Source organism: Camelus bactrianus, chromosome 23, assembly GCF_048773025.1.
Source record: "Camelus bactrianus isolate YW-2024 breed Bactrian camel chromosome 23, ASM4877302v1, whole genome shotgun sequence".
NCBI classification, from domain to species: domain Eukaryota; kingdom Metazoa; phylum Chordata; class Mammalia; order Artiodactyla; family Camelidae; genus Camelus; species Camelus bactrianus.
In genome coordinates, this window is record NC_133561.1 from 17,966,129 (window position 1) to 17,984,052 (window position 17,924).

Genomic DNA, 17,924 nt, shown 5'->3' on the forward strand with positions numbered 1-17,924 from the left:
AGGGAGGAAATAAGGCAATCTCTGTTTGCTTAGGGGAGTTAATCCTGCACCCCTGGACTGGTTCCAACAATCTTAACCCAAAACTTAAGAACAAGTACTAATCCCTTTTCAGAATGTCAATATTTCAAATTATGTTTATTTGCTGGACAGGGTCTCTGTTTATGTGTTTCCCAATGTTATACAACTCTGTTTGTCTGCCCTTTGACATGTTTGTCCACCCTGATGGAAAGCTTAGACAGAGTGGAAATGATGCCTATTTTAAAGGCTTCATGGCACTTAAGTGGGTACTTAAAGATGCTATTCTGAATGGAGCCTTTGGGAGACCCTAATGAGTGACACCATTCTAAATGAACTGAAATACCAAAAGAACAGCCTCTCTCTTTGGGAGAAGAATACTGAATGACATCACTGTGTTTTCACAGCACAACACCATCATTTAGAAAACATTGCTCATTACTTTGGAAGTCTCTCCCTCCATGCCCCAGTGCCCATTTCTCTAAAGGGGCACATCTGGGGTTAGCAGAGGAAGGGGAAAGGTAGAAACGAAGGAGCCACTGTTTCGTTGCTTCTTCCTTAAGCCGAGGTGCCTTCTATAAACGGCCAGCACATGAAAGGCTACCCTGATCCATATTTCCACCCACCCCCTCCAACAAACCTCCCAGCAGTGACACTCGGGCTGGGGCAGCAGGGGAATTTCCAGTTCATCAGGCCTCTGCTCTGATGTAAAGCAGCACTGTAGAAAGATGGAATCACAGAGCTGGGAGGGACTTTAAAGAGCACTTGTTAGACCCACCATCCCAGGCTCCTCCCCCAGAGACTCTGATCCCATGGGTCTGGGGTAGGGGCTGGAATTTATACAGTTAGCAAGAAACCCAGAGATGCCTTTCATCAGGTAAACTCCAGAAGCACTGATTCTTACTTAACCACTTAATTTTCTAGATGATGAGACTGAGGGTAGAAAGTTGCTGTGACTAGGCCAAGGTCACACGGGAAATCTGTGTTTAAGCCTGGGCTTGACCATAAGGAGCCACTTTTTTCTCTTTTTTACTTCATCCACTAAAGATGCTGTATTAATAGCATAATTAGTCTCCTGGAAATGAAGACTTTTCATAAGCAAGTTGGTCACGCTGATCTTCAGGAAGCACGTGAGGCAGTGTTGGCACGTGTCATCTGGTGGTGTTTATTCCCACGAGTGGCTACATGAGATGAAATGCCTCCGTGGGGGTAGCATCTGCCTGCAGGCTGTGCATAACGAAAGGTTATAAAAGCCAGTCCCCCAAGTGCAGAGGGACTTGCAGGGAGACAGCAGAACTGAGAGTAAAGAAACAATTAGGTGAAAGTTAACAACAGCAAAAAGGATTCTTAACATACTTCAATGTCTATGTTATAATTCTTATTTTAACAAAGTGTACTTTTTTTTTAAGTGGGAGAGTTTCCTGTAAACTTTCAGATTTCTTTTTCGACAGCATTCTCAAACACTTTAAGACCATGACTGCTTGTTTATGATTGAAGATCTGCATAATATAGCAAAAATGTCAAGATGCGATTTAAAGACCAACGCTAAGCAAGGCTATAGAGACAGCAAATGTGCTCTGACTTCCCCGTTCTGCTCTGGTTACCCTTTTTGCCCACAGTGCCAACTGTACAGCCCCACTAAGGCCAATGCCCACCTGCTCCCAGTCTCCCCATCTCGGTCAATCCAGTACCCATTTTCCTGTATGTTTTCAGCCTCCTTCTTCCTTACTCTCTTCCTCCTTTCTTTCCTGAGGGATGGCTCTAAACTCCACTTCCAGCTCTTCCCACCTGCCTGTGCCTGAAACAGGCCCCACAGTGAGGCCCCTCTGGCTTTGACTCTATATATTTCCCTTGGACGATTCATCTGCTTCAAGCCTTCGGCTTCCACCTACAGACATAAAGAATCCCAGATCTGTGTCTTAGGCCCAGATAGCTCTCCTGAGCTCCAGACACATATTTCCAACCATCTGGACACTCCACCTGAATGTCCTGCAGGCACGTGAAGCACACATAGCATGTTCAAAACCAAACATTTTATCCTCCAGCCAGACCTGCTCTCACCTGCATGGTATCAGAGCAAATTGTGTCTCCAGACATTCCACCTCTAGCATTAGACACTCCATTGTCTCAGATTCCTCCCTCGCTGTCATCTGAATAAATCCACCTCACACATTGTTAGTCTATCTCGGGAGTGTTTCTTGAACACAGCCAAGCCACCTTTCCTGGTGTTACCGCCCTTGTCATCTTGGGAAAGAGCCACTGAATTGGTTTCCCTCCCCCCATGCCTCTCCCTGCTCATCTCCATCCTGAACTGTTTGCAGAGTTAATTCCCTTTGGAGAAGCTGGTTGTCTTTTTTGCCTAGCACTCCCTTTGCCTGTAAGGTAAAGTTGGGATTTCTTAAAATGGCATAAAGATTCCCTCGGCCTAGATTTCCTTGTCATTCTGACTCATCTCTCACCCCTCCCCCAGTAAAGCACCCTTTTGCCAAATGAATTTACAATTCCCCAAACACCCTAAGTTCTTCTGCAATTTTGTATCTTTACCACACACTGTCTCTGAGCCTGGATTCCCCACAACCCCGCTGCCTCTTTCACTGTCTTAGTTGTCTGTCATATCTCAGTTTAAAACTCACCTCCTCTGAAAAGTCTCTTTCAATACGTTGGGCGTAGTGCCTTGTTCTGCCTTCCTGGACCCTGCTTCATCCATTAACTGTGAGTTAAGGTGCTCAGGGGTAGCATTATGTTTTATTAATCTTGGCATTGCCAGTACGTAGCACATAGAAGTTGCTCAGTAAATGGTCAGGGAGTGTGATACTGAAACCGGGTATTTCTAATTAATAACAGTGTTAACAGCTTTAGTGAGATGTAATTCACACACCAGATGATTACCCTTGTAAGGCGTATGGTCAGGCCACTCAAGGTGGCTGTTCTCCTGCTCTCTGTACATTCCGTGCTAGACCAGTGCCCGCTTCACCTATGCCCTGCTCACAAGATTGACCTTCCTACCTACTTGCTCCAGGCCGCAGCTGGTTACTATTCTTATCAAAGGGGTGGGGAGGGGCGTGCCCCACTGCTGGTTTCCTTGGTAACAAACGAGCCAACCTGAGTCAATTCTCCCTATAACTGCTCACCTCCCCCTGTCCCGGGAGTGAAGACTACCCCCGTGGCCTGCCCGCCGTCCCCCACACACCCTAGGGTGTCGCTCCAGGAACTTGCTTCAGACATATCAGTGCCCCCGTCCATTAAACCATTGATGTCTCTGTGATTGATTCTGGGCTCTTTTTTCATCTTAAAGCTGGGTGAGCACAGGCCTTACAGGCCTGCGAGGTGCAGCCCAACACAAAGTGAACAATTCCATGGTTTTTCCTGAGTTCGTAGGATTGTGCAACAGTCACAACAATCTAATTTCAGAACTTTTTTGTTCCCCCAGAAAGAAATCCCGTACCTTTTAGCTCTTACCTCCCTAACCCCTCATTACCCCTGAGCCAGTCCTAGGCAACCATTAATCAGCTGTCTCTATAGAGTTGCCTACTCTGGCAATTTCATATAAATGGAATCATACAATATATAGTCTTTGTGACTGGCTTCTTTCACTGAGCATAATTGTCAAGACTCACCCAAGTTGTAGCATGTATCCATATTTCATTCTTTTTAATGGCTGAACAATATTCCACTGGATAGATATACCACATTTTGTTTATTCATCAGTTGATGACCATTTGAGTGGTTTTCACTTTTTGGCTGTTATGAATAACAATGTTTTAAACATTTGTGTACAAATTTTTATGTGGACATGTGTTTGTTTTCATTTCTCTTAAGTATATACCTAGGAGTGGATTTGCCAGGTCACATGGTCACTCTGTATTTAACCTTTTAAGAAACTGCCAAGCCATTTTCCAACTGCACTGTTATGCATTCCAGCCAGCAATTAATGAGGGTTTTGATTTCTTCATATCCTCACTGACACTTGAAGCTGTTGCCCATCTTTTTGATTATAGCCATCCTCATGGATGTGAGATGATATCTCTTGATTTTGATTTGCATCTTTCTAATAACTAATAATTTTTAGCACATTTTCTTGGGCTTATTAGCCATTTGAGTATCTTCTTTGGAGAAATATCTATTCAAATCCTTTGCTCATTTCCAAATTAGGTTATTTGTCTTTTTATTGTTGGGTTATAAGTGTTCTTTATATATTCTGACAAAAGTTTCTTATAAAATATATGATTTGCATAAATTTTCTCTTATTCCGTGGGTTATCACTTTCTTAATGGCATCCTTTAGAAGCACGAAAGTTTTAAATTTCGACCAAGTCCAATTTATATGTATTTTATTTTGTCACCTGTGTCATAGAGGTTTACCATTATGTTTTCTCCTAAGAGTCGTATAGTGTTAGGGCTTACATTTAGGTCTATGATCTATTTTGAGTTAATTTTCATGAGTGGTTTGAGGTAGGTGTCCAGCTTCATTCTTCTGCATATGTTGTTTCATGTTCAGTTGTTCCACCACCATTTGTTAAAAAGACTATTCTTTTCTCACTGAACTGTCCTGGCACTCTTAAAAATCAACTGGCCATAAATGTAAGGGCTTATTTGTGGACTCTCAATCTTATTTCATTGTGCTGTATGTCTATTCTCAAGCTGAAGCTTTTTATCTTTAATTTAATTTGAAAAACATTATCCCTGCCAATAATTAAGTTGGAGGCAATGCAATTTGAAGCTCAGAAGGACCCCTACATTTACACTAAGCTCAAGGTCCTGGGAGAACGCTTGCCCTAGAGGAAGGCAACGGGTCTTAACTGCTGAAGGTCTATTCTTGGATTCTGTTTGGGTGAGGGTCTCATGCATGGGTAACATTCTTGGGAACTGGCTGTGACCCTGCTCAGCAGGCTTCCTCTCTCCAGGTGGTCCCACTGAAATCTTCCATTCTTCGTTTGCTTCAAAATAAGCCCCACCCTGTCCCAATCTTACTCTTTCCCAAAATTCATATTTTGAGTTTCCCAGGATATTAAGTATAGTTTTTAGTAATATGTAATTCATTGTTTCAACATATATTTATTGAACATCTGCTCTGTGCCAGACATGGCTCTTGATTGGGAGAATAAAGTAGTTAAAAAAATAATAATTAAAAAAAAACAAAAAACAGAATGCATTACCCTCTAAGAACTTACATTTTAAGGGCACAAATAAGCCAAAAAGCAATAAAATAAACTCCAGATACTGATTAATGCTGTGGAGAAAATAAAGAGAGAGAATAGGATTGCAAAAGAAAGATGGGTCTTATTTTAGACAGACCAGTTGAAGGGAGTTCCCCAAGGAGGTGGTATTTGGAACAGAGTCCTCAGTATTGATAAGTGAGCCAGGTGACAATCTGAGAGGAGAGTGATCCGGGCAGAGGTAACAGCAAGTACAAGGGCGCCTGCAGGATATGTGGAACAGCAAGAGAGCAAATGCGGCTGGAGCAGGGAGCATGAGGGAGACAGGGGTGGGAGGCAGAGGTCAGAGAAGAAGCTGAAGGCAAGACCGTGCAGGGCTTTGTAGACTAAAGTTAGGAGTTTAGATTTTATTTTAAATATGAAGGAAAACCCTTGGAGAATTTTAAGCAAGGGAGTGATGTGATCTAATTTACACTTTAAAAAGATTACTCTGTTAGAAGGAAACAGGTGAAAGATCTCTGTGACCTTGAGTTAGGCAAAGATTCCTTAGATATGACACACAAAACTTGATCTGTGGAAAGAAAATATTGAAAAATTTCTCTTCATTAAAACTAAAAATTTCTGCTCTCTGAGCAACACTCTTTAGAGGATTAAAAACAGGGAGCAACCAGTCCAGCATGTAAGGAGCTTGGACATCACTACTTTGTCCTGACAAGTAGACAGCTGACAAACTGAAAAAATCAACCAATCTTCTTAGATCCCTCAGAGCAGTGAGGTTACAGGGAAAACTTCTGCCCACAAAATTGAAGAAACAGGTGAATACAGAGAATCACAACTTATCAGAGCAGAAACCACCATGGGAACCAGTGCTGCAGTGGAGAAACCTGAACTGTAACTGACAAATTACCTCAATGTGAATGACTCTGAGAGACAAAAACTCCAGGAAGACCCCAATCACAGGGAGGTCTTCACATTTTTGTGAGTTTTGTCTCCAGGTGCTCAACCAGTTGCTCACAGTGCAAATCAAAGAAAAATCCCCTTCCGCTTCCTCCATGCGGAGGAGAAAATAAACCATTCTGAAACACACCAGAGCATTCTGTTCCTCTTAACGAGGTCTGTCCCTAGGAGAAACTATTTAACTAGAGTCTAACCTACTGGGGTTTTATCAAAGCCTAACTGAAGTTGGGGAAGGGAAATACCCAGCTCCAGCCCACTCTAGCCATCCAGCCCCACCTAATGGGGAGGATCTGGGTGGGGAACTGAAAAGCGCGCATGAAGTTCACAGTCCAGAAGAAAAGGTTCACTAAAAGCCTAATCATAGGACTATGGAATGCTTCCCCTCCCCCTCACTTTACCACCACATAAAACTAAAGGCCTATTTACAGCAGTACTTCCTTTTACCTAGTACATCTTGTCCAGTGATCAAGAAAAAAATTACAGGAATTAATTAAAGGGAAAAAACATAGTTCAAAGAGATAGAGCAAATATCAGAACTAGACTTGGATATGACAGGGATGTTGGAATTCTCAGACTAGGAATTATAGAAACTATCGTTAATACGCTAAGGAATCCAATGATAAAGTAGACAGTGTGCAAGAAGAGATGGGCAAAGTTAGCAGAGATGGAAATTCTATGAAAGAACCAAAAAGAAATGCTAAAGGTTAAAACAAGCAAACACTGCAACAGAAAGGAAGAATGCCTTTGATGGGCTTATTAGTAGACTGAACACTGCTGAGGAAAAAAAATCTCTGAATTTGAGGATATCTCAATAGAAAGCAGTGCTTAGTGGGAAATGTATAGCATTAAATGCATTGATTAGAACAGAAGAAAATTCAAAGCATAATCTAAGCCTCTACCTTAGAAAACTAGAAAAAGAAGAGGAAATTAAATCATAATTTAGCAGGTCTAATGGATATTAAAAGGATAGGAAAGGAATACTATGAACCACTATGTGCACACAAATTTTATAATCTAGATGAAATGAACTATTTTCTTGAAGGACACAATCTACCAAAATTTACACAAGTAAGAAATAAACAATCCAAATAGACCTGTATCTTTCAAAGATCTTGAACTAATAATTAATAGCTTTCCAAAACAAAGCACCAGGCCCAGATGGGCTTACTGGTGAATTCTAGTAAGCATTTAAAGATGAAATCATATACATTCGCTAAAATTTCTTTCAGAAGAAAAAAGGGAGGAAATACTTCTTAACTCATTCTATGAGGCCACCATTTCCTGAGTACCAAAACTAGACAGACATTACAAGAAAAGAAAATTACAGACCTCTCATGAACATAGAGGCAAAAATCCTCAACAAAATATTAGCACATTGAATTCAACAATGCATAAAAAGAATTATACACCAATTGTATAACCAAGTGTGATTTAACACGGTTAGACAAGGCTGATTCAGCATTCAAAAATCCATTAATGTAACCTATCACATCAACAGGCTGAAGAAGAAAAGCCACATGATTTTGTAACTAGATGAAGAAGAAGTATCTGACAAAATCCAACACCGATTCATGGTTATAAACTCTCAGTAATCTTGGCATTATGCTGTACACCAGAAATTGACACAACATTGTAAACTGACTATACTTCAATAATAAAAAATAAATTTTTAAAACTCTCAGTAAACTTGAAATAGAGGGAAACTTTCTCAACTTGATAAAGAATAGCTACAGGAAACTCCTACAGATAACATCATACTTAACGGAGAAAAGCTTAAGTCTTTTCCATTAGGATCAGAAGCAGGCAAGGATGTCCCCTCACATCACTCCTTTTCAAAAATCATACTGTATGTCCTAGTTAATGTAATAGACAAGAAAAAAAATAAGCAGTGTACCAATTGGTAAGGAAGACATAAAACTATCTTTGTTTGCATGATCATCTATGTAGAAAATCCAAAAGAATTGACCAAAAAAAAAAAAAAAAAAAAACTGGAACAAGCAATTTTAGCAAGATTGTAGGATATAAGGTTAACATACAAAAATTGATTGTTTTCCCAAATAACAGCCATGAGCAAGTGGAATTTTAAATTAAAAACACAATATTATTTACATTAGCACTGCCCAAAATTACTTAGATATAAATCTAACAAAATATGTATAAGATCTATATAAGGAAAACTACAAAACTGTGATGAAAGCTATCAAAGAAAAACTAAGTAAGTGGAGGTACATTCCGTGTTTATGGACAGGAAGACCCAATATTGTCAAGATGTCACTTCTTTGCAACTTGACTTTTAGATTCAAAGCAATCCCAGTCAAAATCCCAGCAAGTTTTGTGGATATCAACAAATTGATTCTAAAGTCTATGTGGAGAGGCAAAACACCCAGAATAACCAACACAACATTAAAGAAGAACAAAGCTGGGGAATTGACACTGCCTAACTTCAAGACGTGCCATAAAGCTGCAGTAATCAAGGCAGTGTAGTCCTGATGAAAGAACAGACAAATAGATCAATGGAACAGAATACTGAGTCCAGAAACCCACATAAATATAGTCAACTGATCTTTGACAAAGAAGCAAAAGAAATGCAACAGAGAATGATCTTTTCAATAAATGATGCTGGAACAACTGGCCACACATATGCAAAAAAATTCTGGACACAAACTTTATATCCTTTACTAAAATAACACAAAAAGGATCACAGACCTAAATGTAAAACACAACATTATAAAACTGCTAGAAGACAACAAAGGAGAAAACCTAGTTGACCTTGGATATAGCAATGACTTTTTACATATAACACAAAAGGGATGATCCATGAAAGAAAGAATTGATAAGCTGGAATTCATTAAAATTAAAAACTTTGACTCTGCAAAAGATAATGTCAAAAGAATGTGAAGACAAGCCACACCCTAGGAGAAAATACTTGCAAAAGGCACATCTGATAAAGAACTGTTATTCAAAATATACAAAGAACTCTTAAAATGCAACAGTAAGAAAACAAACAACTTAATTTTTTTTAAAAAGTCCAAAGACCTTAGCAGATAACTCACAGAAGAAGATACACAGTTAGTGAATAAGCACATGAAAAGATGTTCCACATCATATGTCAATGGGAAATGCAAATTAAAATAACAGTGAGATGCCACCACACACCTGTTAGAATGGCCAAATCCAGAACATTGACAGCACCAACAGTAGTTGTTGAGAATGAGTAGCTGATGAGAATGTGGAGCAACAGGAACTCTCATTCATTGCTGGTGGCAATGCAAAATGGTATGGCAGTCACTTTGGAAGACAGTTTGGCAGTTTCTTACAAACTTATGTACACACAAAAACCTGCACATGGATGTTTATAGTAGATTTATTCATAACTGTCAAAACTTGGAAACAACCAAGATGTCCTTCAGCAGGCAAATAGATAAACAGTGGTACATCCATTCAATGCACTATTATTTAGCACTGAAAAGAAATGAGTTATGAAGCCATGAAAATACATGGAAGAATCTTAAATGTATATTGCTAAATGAAAGAAGTTAATTTGAAAAGGCTATATCCCTGATTCCAACTACATGACAATTCCAGAAAAGATAAAACTATGGAGACAGTAAAAAAGATCACTGGTGACCCAGGATTAGGAGAGAATATGTGGAGCACAGAGGATGTTTAGGGCAATGAAACTATTCTATATGATACTATAATGGTGGATGCATGTCATTACACATTTGTCCAAACCCATAGAATGTACAGTATCAAGAGTGTGCCCTAAGTTCGGGTGACTACGATGTGTTGGTGTAGGTTCATCATTTGTAACAAATGTTCCACTGTGGTAAGGTATGTTGACAAGAGGAGACGCTGTGCATATGTGAGGGCTAGGAGTATATGGGAAACCTCTGTACCTTCTGCTCAATTTTGCTATGAACCTAATACTATCATAAAAAAATACTAAACCTAAAAAAATCCAAAAGAGAACTTATATATATCCAGGCTATTTTTAAAAACTTTCTAAACTCAACAGTCAGAAAACAATCTAATCAAAAAAACAGCAAAGGACTTGGGCTTTTTAATAAAGAGGGTATATGGATGGCAAATAAGCACACAAAAAGATGTTTAACATCTTTAGCGATTAGGGAAGTGAAAATTAAAACCACAATAGATATCATTGCACATCTACTAGACCAGCTAAAATAAGAAAATTATGTCAATTCAAATGCTGGTGAGCTCAAGGAGAAACTGAATATCTCATACATCACTGGTGGGAGTTTAAAATGGTACAACCATTCTGGAAAACAGTTTGGCAGTTTCTTATAAAGTTAAACATATACTTAACCATATAACTTAACAATGTCACTCTTGAGTATTTACCCAGAAAGAAATGAAAATGTATGTTCACTCAAAAACACATATGTAAATGTTTATAGCAGCTCTATTTATAATCACCAAAAACTGGAAACAGCTTAAATGTCCTTCAATGGAACTATTCTATATCTTAATTGTGGTAGTGTTTACAGGACTGTATACATTTGTCAAAACTTGCAGAATGACCAACCAGATAAATAATGATGCTGTCAACTGAAATGGGGATGACTGGGGGGAGAGCAAGTTTCAGGAGTGTGTGGAGTCAAGAGTTCTTTTTCAGACATGTTAAGTTTGAGAAGATTATTTGACACTCAAGTAGGAATTGTGTGTATGACCTTGAAGTTAAGGAGAGTAGTCAAAAATGGAAGTGCAGTTTGAGATTCATGAACATTCTGGTGGAATTTTTACACTAAAACCACACCATCAACAGTCACCAGATCAATGAGACCGTGGTTACTCTGACACTGGGCAGTGTGGGTACAGACTACCAACTGTATTTTCTTCATTAGTCCTGATATGAATGGGAATGAGACAAGTTATTTCTTCCAGGTTACAACTAAATCTAGATGTATCTGTCAAAGGACTTTGAACAGAAACTTTGACCCACCTACTTTGTGAGCATCAAGTTGCAGCTCAAAATAGGGCAAAGGCCTTGAAAATTTGAACCCCTGTGAGCTACAAAATAATGCCAGATTTGATTGGTCCTATAAAAATGATTTATTGTACATATGCATGTGTGCATGTGATTCATAAGTATTTTCAACAAATTGAAAACATATTTTAAACATATGGAAATTAGCAGAAATAAAAATGAACAATAGATAGTAAGGGGAATAAAATATTTGATTTGTGGCTTCATGGAAGTAAAAAAAAAAATTACTTAAACAAATCCATTCTATGCAGATAAGCAGTTAAAAGGAAAAGCCAGCTCCAATTGACTCTATGTTTGCACTGCTGTAGTCAGAGCATTTCATTTTCTGTTTTGTGTTGGAATTGGTTCCCTTATATAACACATGTCAAAATAGCTGGAAAAATGTGATTAACAATTGCCAGCTGAAATTCTTGTCCCACAAGGACAACTCCCTTCTGGCTCCTTATTTTCTTCTCATATTTTGAGCACAGTGAGCTAGTGGTTGGAGCCCAGGCAGGCAGGCAGTGTGGCTCTGCAGGAGAGAGAATTCCAGGGTTGGGCCTTCTAACTTTACAGCTATCATTAATTTACTAAATCCTCTTGCCAGAGCCCCTTAAAGACTCACTGTGGTCTCACACAGGGTGTGGTCAGCAGGAATTTTGTCATAAACTGGATTCCTGCAGAAGCCCAATCTCACTAACGTATAATTTGAGTGCTTAAGGAAGACGGAAAGGTGAACCAACACCAATGCCTTGGCCTTGATTTCCTCATCCACCAAAGAAGCATAGCCTTGTACATGTTCAAGAGCTTACCTTCTAGGGGAGGTTTTGAACAAACATATAGCCAAATTCTAATTTTGGTTCCACCAAATGAGCTGTTTGGGGGATCTAGCAACCTCTCGATTTCCCAGTAAATTCTCTACAATGATACTCATAAATACGGTTAGAAAGTTCCTTTGACAGAAGATCCTATTAGGAGGGAACACATTCAAAATGGATAACAGTTTTTGTCACATTGGTACTCAGAAAAAAATTATTTTTTGAATTGAGCTCCTTAGATGGCTGGAAAATAATACTGAGGGGCGTTTGCAAAAACAATTGTGGGAATAAGAGAAATAATTTCTAAAAGTCCCTTTGTTTTTAGGGTGCTTAGTAAATCTTAACATATCAACATGCCCTGTCCCCTGTGTCTCAGATACTGTCCTTTCTTGCTCATATGAGATTCCCTTTCACTACCTTCAATCAATCAAGTGATCAATATTTATAGAACATTTACGATACAACTGGCACCATAATAGGCACTAGGGAGGATCCAGAAGATATGAAATGCATGGTCCTTGCACTCAAGTAGTTTATAAGCTATTTAAGAAATACCAAAATTCAAAACAGAAGCAAATAACGTATTCCATCTAAGTATCATATCTATACTTTAGAGATGTAGTCAGAATCTGAGACAGGATGTCAGTGAAGATTGGAGTGCTTAGGAAAAGCTTTATGAATTTCATCTTTCTCCTGGGAAGGAAAGTGGGGAAGGAGGAAGGTCAAGTGTGGAATCTTGGAGCTCAGAGCCTGGAGAACAAAATTACCATTTCTCACTAGACAGGCAATTGTTTTTTGGTTTTTGTTTTTTGTTTTTAATTGAAGTATAGTCATTTTGTCATACACGTACATACATATGTTCATTTTCATATTCTTTTTCATTATTGATTACTACAAGATATTGAATATAGTTCCCAGTGCTATACAGTAGAAACTTGTTTATCTATATATTAGTTAGTATCTGCAAATCTTGAACTCTCAATTTATCCCTTCCCACCATCTTCCTCCCCTCTGTAACCGTAAGTTTGTTTTCAATGTCTGACTCTGTTTCTATTTTGTAAATAAGTTCATTTGTCTTTTTTTAGGTTCCACATATAAGTGATATCATATGGTATTTTTGTTTTTCTTTCTGGCTTACCCCACTTAGAATGACAATCTCCAGGTTCATCCATATTGCTACAAATGGCATTGTTTTGTTATTTTTTATAGCTGAGTAGTATTCCGTTGTATAAATATACCACAACTTCTTTATCCAGTCATCTGTCAATGGACATTTAGGTTGTTTCCAAATCTTGGCTATTGTAAATAGTGCTGCTATGAACATTGGGGTGCATGTATCTTAGACAGGCAATTGTGTAACAAAGTTCAAAGGGGCAAGACAAGTAGATTTATCAAAAAGGGATGCCAAGATAATCTAGAACTCTGTTGTCCAATATGGTAGATTACACATGGCTATTTAAATATAAATTAATTAAAATTAAATAAAATTTAAAATTCACTTATTCAATCTCTGTAGTCACATTCAGATGCTCAGTAGCTAGATGTGGCTGGTGGTACCATATTGGACAGTACAGATAAAAAACATTCTTGTCATTACAGAAAGTTCTCTTGGGCAGCGCAGGTCTAGAACCACCAAAGTGTGAAGCAAGCTTGAAAGAATTCCTCAGGCCATTGGCATGTTCCTGCAGCTGCTTTCTGTATGCTTTCTGTAGCCACAAGGTGTTCAAAATCCAAAAAGGGTTTAATTAATTTAAAAAATATACATTGAGCACCTACTAGTGCAAGGCTGGGGGATATGAAAGACATAACAAGTAAAGCAAGCAGATTCTAGTCCTCAGAGAGCTTACCTAGAGGGGGAAAAAGATGTGTGCACAAACAATGACAATATAAAATTTAAAGTGAGAAGTATCCTAATGGGGGTACAATTAAAGCATGTAGGAGTTCAAAGAAGGGACAGATTGCTTCTATTTGAAGATTTCAAGAAGGTTTCGGAAATGAGGCATTATTTGAGCAGAACCTTGAAAACACAATGGGTGTGGTACAAACAACCCTGGGAACCAAGAGTCCAGAGATAATCCTTAAGCTCTATTATGCCTTAACTATGTGACCTTGGGTAAGTCAGGCTCCAAATCTCAGTTTCTTTATCAATTGACTAAGGGTAGCGAAGGAGAAACCAATTTCCAAGTGGAGTGACCAATGCAAGCAAGGGCACAAGGGTAGATGGTCATATGTACAAGAAATCTTATAGTGTGATTAACAGTGCAGCCACAACACAACTACCTTATAACTTGTTCCTGGGCACTGCCTAATTCTAAGATGACTCAAAGACTTTTGTTTTCAAAAATGAAAAGCCACCATCACAAAAACAAAGTGAGATTTGGGTAATGTCATCCCCTCCTCCACTTTACTGACACACAACATTGTGTAAGTTTAAAGTGTACAACATGCTGATTTGACACACATGTATTACAAGATGATTACCATCACAGTTATAGCTAACACCTCCATCACGTCACATAATTACCATTTCTTTTTTGTGGGGAGAACACTTAAGATCTACTCTTTTAGCAATTTTCAAGTATATTTTACAGTATTATTATCTATATTTACCATCTGTACATTAGATTCCCAGAATTTATCAGTCTTATAACTGGAAATTTGCCCCTTTTGACCAGCATTTCTCCATTTCCCTCACTTCCCAGCCCCTGGTAAACACCATTCTACTTTTTACTGCTATGAATCCAGCTTTTTTAGATTCCACATTTAAGTGAGATACAGTATTTGTCTTTCTCTGTCTGACATATTTCACTTAGCATTATGTCCTCAAGGTCCATCGTGTTGCTGCAAATGGCAGGAGTTCCTTCTTTCTCATGGTTGAATAATATCCCATTGTGTATCTTTATATGTGTGTGTGAGTATGTGTCTGTGTGTGTGTGTGTGTGTGTATAAATAAAATATCCCACATCTTCTTCACCCAGTGACCTGTTCATGGACACTTAGGTTGTTTCCATATTTTGTCTATCCTGAATAATGTTGCAATAAACATGGGAGTGTTGATATCTCCTCAAGATCTTATTTTTGTTTCCTTTGGATAGTGGTAGTTTAATTTGTAATTTTTTGAAGAACCTCCATACTGTCTTCTATAGTGACTATATAAATGTATATTCTCACCAATAGTGTTCCCTGTTCTCCACAGCCTTGCCAACACTTATCTCCTGTCTTTTTGATGATAGCCATAAGTGTAAGATGATATCTCATTGTGGCTTAATTTGTATTTCCCATTAGTGATGTTGAATATCTTTTCAGTATGTGTTGGCTTCCTGCATATCTTCTTGGGAAAATGTCCATTTAGTACCTCTGCCCTTTTAAAAATCTGATTTGGGGTTTTTTTTTGTTTTTTGTTGTACAATTGCGTTGTATGAGTTCTTTATGTATTTTGGATATTAACCTATTAACAGATATATGATTTGCAAATATTTTTTCCCATTCCATAGGTTGCCTTTTAATTGTTTTGTTTGTTTCTTTTGCTTTGCAGAAGCTTTTTAGTTTGATATAGTCCCAGTTATTAATGTTTGGTTTTGGTGACATATTCAAAAAATCATTTCCAAGACCAATGTGAAGGAGCTTTTCCCCTATGTTTTTCCTCTGGGAGTTTTACAGTTTGGTCTTATGTTTAAGTCTTTAATCCATTTTGAGTTACTTTTTGTGAGTGGTGTAAGATAGGGGTCTAATTTCATTCTTTTGGATATGGTTATCCAGTTCCCAGCACCATTTATTGAAGAAACTGTCACTTCCCCTTCAAGTATTCTTGGCTATTTTTCAAAGACTAATTGACCATATATGCAAGGGTTTATTTTTAGGCTCTCAATTCTGTTCCATTTGTCTATGCATCTCTCTCTATGCCAGTACTATACTGTTTTGATTACTATAGCTTTGTAGTATAGTTTGAAATCAGGAAGTGTGATGCCTCCAGCCTTATTCTTTCTCAAGATTGCTTTGCCTATTCAGAGTCTTTTGTAGTTTCATTTGGTGATGTCTTAATAGTTTGGATTAAATATGAGAAGCAAAGCCAAAATAAAGGAAGCAATTGTATTTGCATTTAAATATGGTTTTTAAGTGGAGCTGGAGAATGTTTCCACTCATTTGGTCCCCTCTGGAAAAAGGCTGTGAAAAATATGAAAGCCACACTTCAGGAAACAAGAAATAAAATTATAGGACATTTCTGAGGGGGAAGAAAAGTAAGTCACATTCTGAGGCTGAGAAATCACTATTGAACTTGTTGTTAAAGGGTAAAGCTGACGTGAAAAGACCAAAGCCAAGAACATGATAGTTAAAATAAAATGTAGATCATACGTGGAATGTAGAGTCCCTTGTTAAGAAGCAGACAGAAAATAGTGCATAAGTGAAATACCAGCTCAGCAGGTTTATAGATCTCTATCTCTAGAGTGATTATGAATATATAGAGAGAAATATTTCCATTTTGCAGCTGTACCAAAGCATCTGTCAGTAGTTCCATTGTCATTTTCTTGTGTATATATTTTCATATCCACAAGATTAGAGTAGATAAAAATACGTGCTCCGTGTGTGCAAACATACTAAAATATTTAATGGTTAAAATTAAAAGTTCCTGGAAATTGTTTTTCTAACTCCACAGCTCCCTACTGGCTAAGGGCACATTTCTCAGTCCCTAATTCTTCATCTAAATACCTGAAAATAAAGTACAATAGAAGCCAAGGGAAGAGCAATAGCTACTATAAATAGAGATGTTATGTGATCATCTCTCCATCCAAGTTTTTAAAATAGATTGAAGTGCTACTCTCTCCAAGATTTATAGAATTTGTTTTAAAAATAAATGTGAATTGTGTACTAAGTACATGGCTGAAGTCCATGCCTATATTTGTTAGGCGCCCGTAAATCCTTTTTCTGTTGCTATCATTACTGTATGAAATTAACCAGGTAAGGTTTATTGTTAGGTCCATAATGAAGTGAATGGAACTAGTTTTTATTTGACAAAATCCCTGATTGAATTGCATGTTCTTTTTAACTCCTGCTATATTTTCTTTATCTAAAACATGAAGGTAGAGTCAGGATCAATTCTAAGTGAAAAACTGATGTAAGAACTATCATGTCAAGTGGGTCCTTCAATTTCTGCACTGAATTACAAACATATATTTTAAAGGAAATTATCCATGTCATTTAAGTTTTCAAATTGGTGTTCATGGTATTCTTTTCCATAGTGAGATGATTTGTGATTCTGTGAATCTGTCCTGGATGCATAGTTGTATCTTCCTTATGATTACTAGTATTGTTTATTTGTGCCTTTTCTTCCTTCATCAGTCTTGTTAAAGATTGTATATCCACATTTGATTTTTTTCTAAGAACTAACTTTTGGTTGTATTTATTTACTCTAATATGACTTTGCTTTCTATTTCAGCCTTTATGCTCTTATTTTTATTTATGCTTTCTGTTATAGGTGAAATTGTATTCCCTCCCCCCAAAAGATGTTGAAGTCTTAACTCTCAGTACCTCAGAATGTGACCTTACTTGGAAATAGGGTCATTGCACATGAAATTAGTTGTCATGCGGTCATAATTGAATAGGAGGGGCCCCTAATCCAACATGACTGGTTTTCATATAAGTGGAGGGAAATTTTTCCACAGACACAGGTGCAGAGGAAAGACAATGTGAAGGCACATGGGGAAAACGCCATGTGAAGACAGGATTAGAGAAGGATGGATCTAAAACCAAAGAACGCCTGTGGTGCCAGAAGCAGGGAGAGAGGCCTGGACAGTTCCTTCCCTTCAGAGGGAGAACAACCCTGCCTACATCTAGATTTCAGACTTCGGGCCAGAACTGCAAGGCAATACATTTCCTGTTGTTGTAAGCCACTCAGTTTGTGATCCTTTGTTATGGCAGCCCTAGCAAACTAACATACCTCCCTTCTCCACTTTTTAAGCTTATTACTCTGTTGTTTTTCTGGTTTCTATTT